Genomic DNA, 13022 nt, shown 5'->3' with positions numbered 1-13022 from the left:
ATGTCTTCATTGCAGCAGTCCTGGGCTGGAAGTACTCAGAGGTGTGCATGTGGCTGCACTTTAAATATGGCACCTGGTGTGACGAAGCGGCGAGGTGATGGCCTGGTGGGCAAACGAGAGCCTGCCCGCCATCGAAACAGTGTGCATCCCGGGAATGCATAATTAATCCAGCACTAACGACTTGCATCTATATAGCACCTTTAATATAAGTAAACATTCCAACCAGTGGAAATAGTTTTTCTTTGTTTACCTTAATTTTGAGCACTGTGCTCGGGTCTTTTCTTAACTTTTTCTATTCTAATGAAATGTGCCCTGGGATTCTTTAGCTTCTCCTCATATCTAGTGTTTTTTCATCCCCGGTATAATTTCAGTAAATCTTTTCTGTAAATTTTTGCATTGTCTTGACATCTTTTATGAAAAAGGGTGCCTGTAATTGCACGCAAAATTCCAACTGTGGACTGACCAATGATTTTGTATAGTGTTGGCATCGCTTCTGCTTTTGTTCTCAAAACCCTGTTTTTAAAATTTAGGATTTTTTAAAACTGCTTCATCAGCTTGTACTGCCCTTTAAAAGATTGTGTCAGAACTGCCAAGTCTCTGTGCCATTCCACACCTTTCCTGTTTGCTCATGCTTTATTTACGAACAATGCTGGTGGAGTGGTGTTGCTAAAATCAATTTTGAGGGCCCAGTGGTTTTGCATTTGTGGGAGCAGGTCAAATTGGTCTGGTATTGATATCTTATTAAGTGGAAAAATACTACCAAAAGCCAATTTGTCTAGCATATGGCTTCAAGTAAAAATGGCTGTAGAGCACAATGGTGGCTGGTACGGGAAGCAGACACGATTGCACTAATAAAAAATTTTGTTTTAAGACTGGGATTATTGAAATTTTGGGTCATCAGTGCAGGAAGATTTCTTTATATTAAATTCTTTACTTTGAATGAATCTTAAAGGAGATCTTCAAGTGTATTATTATTCATTATACCAAGACGTCATGTCATGGACAAAAAGTTCATCTTTGCCTCAAAGAACGAACATGTCTATCACCTGGAATGTTTGGTAGGGTTCCACTGGGTACATAGGGAACTGTTAAGGCTGACCTTCACTCAGATGGTTCTGCTGAAAACAGAAGAGGATACTACCGACAACTGAGTTTTGGATGAGCTGCTGGCTCGGAATTTTGTCTCCTTGAGTTGTCTCTGCACCTTTTTTATGCACTTGCTTCCGAAGGAGACGGCACCTTGATTGCACCAGGTGCAGTGATCCCGGGCAAACTTCTTCTGGGGCAGAACCTTCGGCTCGGTGAGCTGGGGCAGGGCATGTGTCCCGACCTCACCACGTGTCATTTAGATTTTCAGTTCGGGCTGCGCGCCCGCCAAACTATCAAAGGCCTGTTAAAAAGTAATGAAGGCAATCAGCTGAGCTGCCGTCTAACCTTAAGGTTAGCGGGCAGGCGAAGAGCCCAGGTGGCCTTCACATTTTTCATGGAACCTCATCCACGGGTGGGATGAGGTTTCATGAATTAGTTAAAATTTTCAGAAAATTTTTGATTAAAATTAATGCGCATGTCCCAGATGATGTGGTAGTTTCACATGAGAGGACATGTCAAAAAATTTTTCAACACTTTATTAAACTGTTTAAACTTAAAACTAACCTCCCTGAGGCACCTTTGTGCCTCAGCGAGATTTCTGCGTTCTTTTGCGCACACGTGCGAAAGACCACACTCCCCGACTCAAGCAACCCCCACCCCCCTGCCCCCTCCCTACCCCTGCCTGCACAGGGAGTGCGTGGTGCTTCTGGGCACGTGTCACGCTGGGTGGGCCTTAATTGGCCCACCCACGTAAAATGGCAGCACTCCGCTGATCAGTGGTGCCAATCGACTGCATGTTCACCCGCACCCCCCGCAACGGGTTGATATCAAAACACCTAAGTCAAGCCTTCAGTGTGTCCTTGGAGCACTTCCTTTGACAACCATGAAAACGCACCCCAGACTCAAACTCTCCAGGTAATATTTGCTTTGGTAAATGGATGTCAGACATCTTGGCTACATGACCAGCCCAATTCAGTTGTGACTTGATTGCTAGCATGGAAAAAATAAATGGTTGGTGTCAGATCAACTGTACCTAATATTTGGTGTTTCTATTTCAGATTTCCAACAGTTTTTTTTCTTCCCTGCACACAATCCACCTCAATAAGCACTTTCTTAATTGCTATTAAAAAAAATACTTCCTAACATTCAGTTTCTTTACATGACTTCCAAATGTCGGCTAGATGTTTGTCTACAGCCTATTAAATGTTACTGGAGACTATTCTTTGAAAATGGATTAGGCCAAACACAGCATAAGTGCACAGCCATAAATGTAGCATGACATTGAATTATATTTATGGAATGATCCAATGGGTGGTTTCTATTTACATTTATGAACAAAACATGAGTAACGAAAATGTTTTAATTCTTAACTAAAAGCATCACAACTCATCCAATAATGCATCTTCTCGAAAATGGCATAAAGAACTGAATGAATAAGAATAGCCTCTCAAATCTGTTTAAAGTTAAAAATATTGCATTCTGAGTTATTGTTTCTTCGAAGCAATCTAACGTGTGGAAGCAAAACAAACTTGATAATACATATTTTCGACTTACTTATAAGACTGGTGTGTATTACCTCATAGTAAAAGTCACATTTAATGGTCATTGTGGTATCAGAGATGAAGTTCAGCTAGACCAAAAAACAAATGTTTATAGGAAGCCTATCCAACAGTAAATTTTCTCCAAGAACGGGTGCTTCGAGATACCATGAGTAAAGTTCATGAAGCACCTGTCCTGACCAGAATCATCTCCAGTTACATTTAATGTTATAGACTGTGGTAATCTGCAGTAATCCTTTAAGAAAATGTGAGCAGATTGACCACATGTGTGTATGACCCAATAGCTGTGTTGCGCGGGCTACAATGTTAATGTTAGTCTAGAGTAGGATCTGGTTGGAGAAGAATATAACAACTGGTGACGAGGAAAAACATGACTAATCGACGACACCAAGGAAAGCCACGAAACTCAACTGAAGTGAATCAGCCACGCCTTGCAGGCCGAATGTAAGTACAGCTCTCAACATAGTTGTCAAAGCTATCTCCCTCCAGTATGCCACAATTTGGCTGCATCAAACTGCTTGATCAGACCATCGATGACTGGTCACGTTATATTGAATGCCTCGCGTTTTTCTTTTTGGCCAATGACATATTGGGGGTGGAAAAGAGGCATGCAACCCTCTTATCGACATGTGGCAGTAAAACATACTGCCTAATTCGTAGTCTAATGGCACTCAATGCCCCAGATTCCAAGGGCTTTGATGAGTTTGATGCCAAAACCTCGGTAACAACAGAGCGCTTTAAATTCAATTTGAGGTGTTGTGCCCCTGGAGAGACAGTCGCTTGCTATGGAGCAGCCTTAAAACTATTGACAGAGTACCGTGAGTTCGGGACATTGATTAATGACATGTTAAGAGACTGATTAGTATGTGGGGTTAGCGGAGCCACCATTCAAACAGGTTGTTGCCAGAAATGAGCGTAGACTTCAGCAAGGCACTGGAGTTGGCACTCGCAATGAAAAGCGCAGTCAGGAATTTTGAAGGTATCAAGGGAGCACAAAATGGCGCCATCCTTCGCATCAGGATTGAAGCACCAAGTAGAAATGGCGCAGAAGTGCAGGGCTCTGCGGAAAGGCGGGAAAGAGCCACCATCATCAGATCAGCCAAAAGCAATGGCTTAATGGATAAAACCGGCATTAATAATGGCAGAAATGGAACCAGACAGCCCACAAATGAATGACAATTTAAAAGAACCGAGTGTTACCATTGCAATGGGCACATTATGCAATATTGTAAAGACAGATAGAGACAAAATTGCAAATAAAAAGGCAGAAATTGTGAAATTCATATAATGGAGGAACCAGAAAAGAGAGTCAGACATTTACTCGCTACACAACTTAAAAATGGGTAATACAGAGCCAACCTACATGATAGTCAATGGAAAGCACATTCAAATGGAGGTGGGTATAGGGGCATCCACGACAGTTATAGGAGAACACGCATTTAAGTATTTGAATGGAGGAGGCCACTCACTAGAGCTGGAAAATTCAGATGCTAGATTAAAGATGTATACTGGCGAAGACATACGAGTAAAAGGCATATGCAAGGTTCCAATACAATGTAGAAGCCAGTCTGCTAATCTATCCCTAATGGTGGTAGCAGGCAGAGGACCGAATCTCCTCAGAAGAAACTGCTTAAGAGAGATCAGTCTTGAGAGATTACTGAGATCTCAATCAGAAACAGGAAATGTTGCTGTTTGGAAAAAGGAGCACGTAAAGACTCAACAAAAAGCACTGATACTTCAGGACAGAGTTAGAGTTGAAGTCAGTAGCCTCCAAAAAGAAAAAGAAAACCTGCTAAAGGATTTTTGTATGTTGGAAGATTCCCCCAGATCCCAATTTGTATCACTAAAAAGGTATAAGGAAGAACAGAAAGAATTCAGCATATCTCTGGCTGAGATGAAGAATCAATTAGCCAAGAAAGCACAACAATACTTAATTCTCCAGGAAACAACTAACAGATATAAAAAGAACTGGAAGAGCTGAAGAATCAGCTACGTGGAAGCCAAAAAGTTTTAAAAGTAGAGACCCCTGAGTTTTCAAAGGAGCTGACAGACGAGGAAATGCTGGAAGGCTCAATCACTGAGTTCAATCAAGTTGAGCTCATACCTGAGTCTAGTCTAGCCAATAGGGAAATTGAAAAGAAAGCCAAAATTAAAGTCAGCACTGCTAAGAAGAAAACCCATCAAAAGAAGACATGTAGAAACAAAAAGCAGAATTGCTAACAAGGCCCCCAAATTTTTTTTTTTACACAACAGGCAGCTGATCATTCCATGTTGAATTTAGCCTCGCCCAACATCCTGATTCTGAAAATCTGCCTGATAGTTGCCCTTTGTATTGCTGAACTAGGAGGGGAGGGGCAGCAGGAGTGCATGTGAAAGGGCCTGAGAGTGTGAAAACATTCCCATTGGAGTCTTCACCACAGATAGAAGGAACTCCCCTTGCTTTGAAAGCACCTGTAGGATCTGTTGAGCCTGAGAGAGTCAAAAAGGTAAACTTACAGGTTTCTACTGGAGAGCCTAGTGGACAGATAACTCCTGAGAGGGAGGCCTCAGATAAACCATCCAAAGTCATAGAACTACGATGGTCAACACATTTGAAAAAACCTCCTGAGAGACTGAATTTGTAAATAGTTAATGTATCGTAAATTGTACTTTCAAGTAAAGGGGGAGGGATGTGGTAATCTGAGATGCAATACACCTTTAAGAGAATGTGAGCAGATTAACCATGTGACTGTATGACCCAATAGCTGTCATGTGAGCTACAATGTTAATGTTAGTCTAGAGTAGGGGCTGGTTGGGGAATCATGTTAGTGCTCTGCTGTCTGTGTAAATGAATAGTGTGTGCTTCACCTTATATTGGTCTCTGCATCTGCAGTATATTGTTGTCGGCTCACCCGCTGACGGATGGGTGTGCATATAAAGTGGCCCGATGGTAGAATATAACATAGACTCATATCCAGTAGACATTTGGAAATCATGTAAATAAATGACACTGACTGAATGGGGGAATATTACAGTTGGTAACCAGCTTTAAAAGACCAAGCAACATTATATTTATTAGCATTTGTGCTCTCCAAAACTCTGCACATAGAGAAATGGGGTTGTTCTTTTCTCTTCCTTTGCAGACTAATCCTTTCGGCAGTTGTAAATGGAGGAGGATAATGGCCATGTGTGAGAAGTATGTGTGTGTGCACATGTGGGAGAGAGGTGTGTATGTGAGAGATAGAGAGAGAGAGGTGTGTGTGTGTGTGTGTGTGTGTGTGTGTGTGTGTGAGAGAGAGAGAGAGAGACAGTTGTGTGTGTGAGGGGGGCTGTGTGTGAGAGAGAGAGGGAGAGAGAGAGAGGTGCATATGAGAAATTGTGTGTGTGAGGTGTGTGTGTGTGTCTGTATAAAAGAGATGTATTTGGGTAAGTGGGGTGTGAGTGATTATGATGTAAGAGCTGTATTGTGTTATGATATGGCAGGTGGTATTTGCCAGACTGACTAAATCCACAAGGGAAACTTGGCCATGCTACCACACAGTTTTGCAATTTGTATTTATTATGAGAAGGTTTGTGTACTGAATTCAGAAGCAATGAGTCCACTAATACCTTTAGAGATTTTAAAAATTAAATTAAAACATTTATTGACAAAAGAAAATAATTAAAACACATAAACAAGATTACAGTTACACTGTTACATAATATTGTAACAAATCCCAAAATTCCTAATTAACCTAACTCCAAACTACATACCCCCTTTAAGGCAATGGTCCAAAATAGATTTTAATTTTAGAGAGGCATCCAACAAGGTTACCACAGCACCTACTTGACAGAGATATTCCAAAGGCTTTTAATACAACTTTAGTTACTGGAACAATAGACCTCTACAAAGTGGCTAGAGGCTGTTTCCCAAGTCTATTTAACATGGTGTAACTATTAGATCTTACACGACCACCCCTGGTACATTCCTCCATCTTTCTTTAAATATATTTCTCTCTCTTTAATCTGTAAATCCCATTGTTCCCAAATGTCTTTGGAATTTCCTTTTCCCATAATATAAAAATCTTTCATGTTGTCAATATGGTCTTTTCCTTTTGGGAAAAATAAACATAACAACCTTGCCCTATTTATCCTATCAGTTGTAAAACGTTATCATGTTTCTTTGAAAACCAAAGACCTCCACTTATCTTAAAATGCAAATTTCATTCACACCCGATTTACTGAGGCTTTCACCCTAGCTCGCTTACTACTGTTTTAAATACCTTTTTTTATAACCAATGCTTTTGATCAATTCAATCTTGCAGTCCATCCGACTCTAATTCAATTAAGTCAGCCACACAGACAGAACCATCCACACACACACACACACACGCACACACACAAACTTACTTTACAATATACCACAATATTATGATGAAAAGTGTGGTAGTTTCGTGACACCTCCATCCTTAAAGAAAATTAAACAGCCATAATTTTAAAAATTGGCGACATTTTCTCAACCCACCTTCCTTTACTTACTATACTTAACTCTATATACAAACTATTACATTACCAGATACATGCATTAACTTAATAATATGTACAAATCCTTTGTATCAATAAAGGTCATTTCAGTCCAGTGTCCATGTTTTAAATGTTCAGTTTCCTTTGAACGTTAAACTCTTGACAATGCAGCTGCAATTAGATTTTCTCATCCAGGCCACATGTATAATCTATAAATTAAACGGTTGCAGTAATAAACTCCATCTGCACAGCCTTGCACTTCCATCTCAAAATTTGTCCAGAAATTTTACAGGATTGTGGTCTGTATAAGCAATTCTTCTTGACAAATTGCTTGCAACATAAACCTTGAAATTCTGCAAAGCTAACACCAGACCGAGAGTCTCTTTCTTGATGGTTGACTATTTTCTCTGATGCACATTCAGCTTCCGTGAAAAATATCCTATCAGCTTCTCAATTCCAGTTTCATCTTCTTGTAACAATACAGCACCCATACCCAAATCATTTGCTTCTACCGCCAATTTAAACTGCTTGGCATAATTAGGTACTGCCAAATCTGGTATTGCAGGCAACACAGTTCTCAAACTATCAAACACATTCTGACACTCCTGAGTCCATTGAAACTTCTTGTTTATTTTTAGTAGCTCAGTCAACGGAGCAATCACACTGCTAAAACTTGGTGCAAACTTCCAGTAAAATTCACTCATGCCAAGAAATCTGAAAACTTCTGGCTTTGTTGTAGGCACTGGGAAATTGACAATGGCTTTTACCTTCACATCTCTCAGAGCCACCTTACCATGTCCAATGGCATGGCCTGGATATGTAACTTACGCTTTTGAAAATTCACTCTTAGCCAAGTTCACCACTAAATTAGCTCCTTGCAGTCAATCAGTAGCTCTTTCAGATGTTGTAAATGCTCCTCCCATGTTTGACTGAAAACTACCAAGTCGTCAATATAGACAGCATAATTGCTCAGTCCTGCAATTACTTTGTTTGTCAGTCTTTGAAATGTTGCTGGTGTATTCTTCATACCAAATGGCATTACTTGAAACTGACATAGTCCATCTGGTGTTACAAAAGCCGATATCTGTTTTGCTCTTTCCGATAATGGTACTTGCCAATATCGTTGCAGCAAGTCAATCTTTGTGATAAACTCTGATTGTCCCATTTTATCAATACTATCTTCCAACTGTGGAAGAGAATATGAATCCACTTTTGTCATTGCACTTACCTTTCAATAATCCACACAGTCTTTGGGTACCAAAGCTGGATGGAATTATCACAATAGCTAGTTCCAGGGAGCAAGAGTCGGAGGATGGAGTTCCAGAGTGATGAGTATAAAAACCTTACCTCGGGGATTTGCGGCCGAGTTCCAGAGAGCAGAGTCGGAGGACGGAGTTCCAGAATGGTGAGTATAAAAACCTTACCTCAGGGATTTGTGGCCTAGTTCCAGGGAGCAGAGTCGGAGGGCGGACCTTGGGTCCTAAAAAAAAATTAAAAGTGGCGTCACGGTAAATCTTTGACCTGATTGGCTGGTAGGGAATCCACACTGAATTTGAAAATAAAACATTGTTAAACTAATTAAACCAAGTAAATTAATCACTATATTAATAAGTAGAGGGTATCTAGACCAGAAACAGGTGATTACTGTTCTTAGAATTTAGCATTTATAGTAGGAATCTAGCCCTAGGGAACATATAGTTAATAAGGAATCAATAAGCAGTTATTAGATTTAAATTAATTTATTAAATAGTTCTAGAAATGACAGCTGCTGGGGTGAAGTGCTTCTCCTGTGGGGTGTTAGAAATCTGTGACGCTTCAAGTGTCTCGGACAACTACATCTGAAGGAAGTGTACCCAATTGCGGCTCCTCACAGACCACATGAATCAGTTGGAGCAGCAGTTGGATGCACTTAGGAGCATTCAGGTGGCGGAAAGACAGGAGTTTTGCAGACGTGGTCACACCCAAGTTACAGACGGATAGATGGGTGACTGCTAGAAGGGGCAGGCAATCAGTGCAGAAATCCCCTGTTGCTGTCCCCCTCTCTAACAGGTATACCATTTTGGATACTGTTGGGGGGGATGGCCTGTCAGGGGAAAACAACAGCAGTAGCCAGAGCAGTGGAACCATGGCTGGCTCTGTTGTTCAGCAGGGGGGGTGGGGTGGGGGGAGGTCAAAGCACAGAAGAGCAATTGTCATAGGGGATTCTATAGTCAGGGGCTCAGATAGGTGCTTCAGTGGTCGTGAAAGAGACACCAGGATTGTATGTTGCCTCCCTGGTGCCAGGGTCCAGGATGTCTCTGATCGGGTACGGGACATTCTGAAGGGGGGGAAAAACAGCCAGAGGTCGTGGTACACATTGGTAATAACAACATAGGCAGGAAGAGTGACGAGGTCCTGCAGCGGGAGTTCAGGGAGTTAGGCAGAAAGTTAAAAAACAGGACCTCTAGGGTTGTAATCTCAGGATTACTCCCTGTGCCACGTGCCAGTGAGGCTAGAAATAGGAAGAGAGTGCAGCTAAACACGTGGCTGAACAGATGGTGTAGGAGGGAGGGTTTCCAATATCTGGATCATTGGGATCTTTTCCGGGGCAGGTGGGACCTGTACAAGAAGGACGAGTTGCATCTAAACTGGAGGGGCACCAATATCCTGGTAGCGAGGTTTGCTAGTATCACTCGGGAGGGTTTAAACTGGTATAGCAGGTGGGTGGGAACCAGAGCAATAGGTCAGCAGGTGAAATAAATGACTGGGAACTAATGAATATGGCCAGTAGGACTAAGAGGAAGAGCAGGCAGGGAGAAATTACTGAACACAGTGGGACTGGGGGTCTGAAATGCATTTGTTTCAATGCGAGAAGTATAACAGGCAAGGCAGATGAGCTTAGAGCTTGGATTAGTACTTGGGACTATGATTTTATTACTATTACAGAGACTTGGTTGAAGGATGGGCAGGATTGGCAGATAAACGTTCCAGGATTTAGATGTTTCAGGCAGGATAGAGAGGGATGTGGAAGAGGTGGGGGAGTTGCATTGCTGGTTAAGGAGAATATCACAGCTGTACGACAGGAGAACACCTCGGAGGGTTCATGCAGCGAGGCAATATGGGTAGAGCTCCAGAATAGGAAGGGTGCAGTCATAATGTTGGGGGTTTACTATAGGCCTCCCAATTGCCGGCAGGAGATTGAGGAACAGTTATGTAGGCAGATTTTGGAAAAATGTAAAAGCAATAGGGTTGTTGTGGTTGGTGATTTTAACTTTTCCTATATTGACTGGGAATCACTTAGTGCTAAGGGTTTGGATGGTGCAGAATTTGTAAGGTGCATCCAGGAAGGCTTCCTGAGACAATATGTAGATAGTCCAACTAGGGAAGGGGCAATAGTGGACCTGGTATTAGGGAATGAACCCAGCCAGGTGGTCGAAGTTTCAGTAGGGGAGCATTTCGGGAAAAGTGACCATAATTCAGTAAGTTTCAAGGTACTGGTGGATAAGGATAACAGGAGTCCTCAGGTTAAGGTGATTAATTGGGGGAAGGCTAATTATAACAATATTAGGCAGGAACTGAGGAATCTAGACTGGAGGCGAATGTTTGAGGGCAAATCAACAACTGACATGTGGGGGGCTTTCAAATGTCAGTTGATAAGAATTTAAGACCGGCATGTTCCTGCCAGGATGAAGGAAAAGTATGGCAATTTTCAGGAACCTTGGATAACGAAGGATATTGTGAGATTAGTTAAAAAGAAAAGGGGAGCATTCATAAGGGCTAGAAGGCTGGGAACAGATGAAGCCCGTGGAGAATAAAAAGAAAGTAGGAAGAAACTTAAGCAAGGAGTCAGGAGGGCTAAAAGGGGTCATGAAAAGCCACTGGCAACCAGGATTAAGGAAAATCCCAAGGCCTTTTATACATATGTAAAAAGTAAGAGGGTAGCCAGGGAAAGGGAAGGCCCACTGAGGTACAGAGGTGGGAATCTGTGTGTGGAGCCAGAAGAAGTGGGAGAGATACTAAATGAGTACTTCTCATCAGTATTCACCAAAAAGAAGGACTTAGTGGTCGATTTGTCTAAGGAAGAGTGTATAGATAGCCTGGATCATGTTGAGATCAAAAAAGAGGTGTTAGGCGTCTTGAAGAATATTAAGGTGGAAAAGTCCCCAGGGCCAGATAGGATCTACCCCAGAGTACTGAGGGAGGCAAGGGAAGAGATTGTTGGGGCCTTGACAGAAATCTTTGTATCCTCACTGGCTATGGGTGAGGTCCCAAAGGACTGGAGAATGGCTAATGTTGTTCCATTGTTTAAGAAGGGTAGCAGGGATAATCCAGGAAATTACAGGCCGGTGATCCTTACGTCAGTGGTAGGGAAATTATTAGAGAAGATTCTTCGTGACAGGATTTACTACCATTTGGAAGCAAATGGGCGTATTAGTGAGAGGCAGCATAGTTTTGTGAGGGGGAGATCATGTCTCACTAACTTGATCAAGTTTTTCGAGGAAGTGACAAAGATGATCAACGATGGAAAGTCAGTGGATGCTAACTTCATGGATTTCAGTAAGGCCTTTGACAAGGTCCCTCATGGCAGACTGGTAGAGAAGGTAAAGTCGCATGGGATTAGAGGTGAGCTGGCAAGATGGATACAGAATTGGCTTGGTCATAGAAGACAGAGGGTAGCAGTGGAAGGGTGCTTTTCTGAATGGAGAGCTGTGATTGGTGATGTTCCGCAGGGATCAGTGCTAGGACCTTCACTGTTCGTAGTATTCGCAAATGATTTGGAGAAAAATGTAACTGGGCTAATTAGTAAGTTTGCAGATGACTCTAAGGTTGGAGGAGTTGCAGATAGTGAAAAGGGTTGTCAAAGGATACAACGAGATATAGATCGGTTGGAGACTTGGGCGGAGAAATGGCAGATGGAGTTTAATACGGACAAATGCGAGGTAATGCATTTTGGAAGGTCTAATACAGGTAGAAATTATACAGTAAATGGCAGAACCCTGAAATGCATCGACGGGCAGAGGGATCTGGGTGTACAGGTTCATAGGTCACTGAAAGTGGCAACGCAGGTGGATAAGGTAGTCAGGAAGGCATATGGCATGCTTGCCTTCATCGGCAGGGGTATTAAGTATAAAAGCTGGGAAGTCATGCTGCAGCTGTATAGAACCTTGGTTAGGCCACACTTGGAATATTGCGTGCAATTCTGGTCGCCACAATACCAGAAGGATATGGAGGCATTGGAGAGGGTGCAAAGGAGGTTTACCAGGATGCTGCCTGGTCTGGAGGTTATTAGCTATGAAGAGATGTTGGAGAAACTCGGATTGTTCTCACTAGAGTGACGGAGATTGAGGGGCGACTTGATAGAAGTTTACACAATTATGAGTGGCATGGACAGAGTAGATAGTCAGAAGATTTGTCCCAGGGTGGAAGAGTCAATTACTAGGGGACATAGATTTAAGGTGAGAGGAGAAAACTTTAGAGGAGATGTGCGAGGCAAGTTTTTTACGCAGAGGGTAGTGTGTATCTGGAATTCGCTGCCAGAGGAGGTGATGGAAGCAGGTACGATAGTGGTGTTTAAGAGGCAGTTTGACAAATACATGAATAGGATGGGAATAGAGCGACATGGACCCCGGAAGTGCAAAATGTTTTAATTTGACAGGCAATATGATTGGCACAGGCTTGGAGGGCCAAAGGGCTTGTTCCTGTGCTGTACTTTTCTTTGTTCTTTGTTCCAGGTGAGCTCCAGTTACTGCACCTAGGCTCTATGATGTCACTCCGAAGCATGAATAAGGCTGTTGCCTTATTGAAACTGAATCACCCACATCTACATCATGGGCAACATTCCCCCCCCATCAGGGTGGGGATGTGTGGGAACGAGAGGGGAGCCACCATTTTATGCACAGTTTGACATCCGCC

Source organism: Carcharodon carcharias, chromosome 14, assembly GCF_017639515.1.
Source record: "Carcharodon carcharias isolate sCarCar2 chromosome 14, sCarCar2.pri, whole genome shotgun sequence".
Classification (NCBI taxonomy): Eukaryota; Metazoa; Chordata; class Chondrichthyes; order Lamniformes; family Lamnidae; genus Carcharodon; species Carcharodon carcharias.
This window is presented reverse-complemented; position numbering follows the sequence as displayed.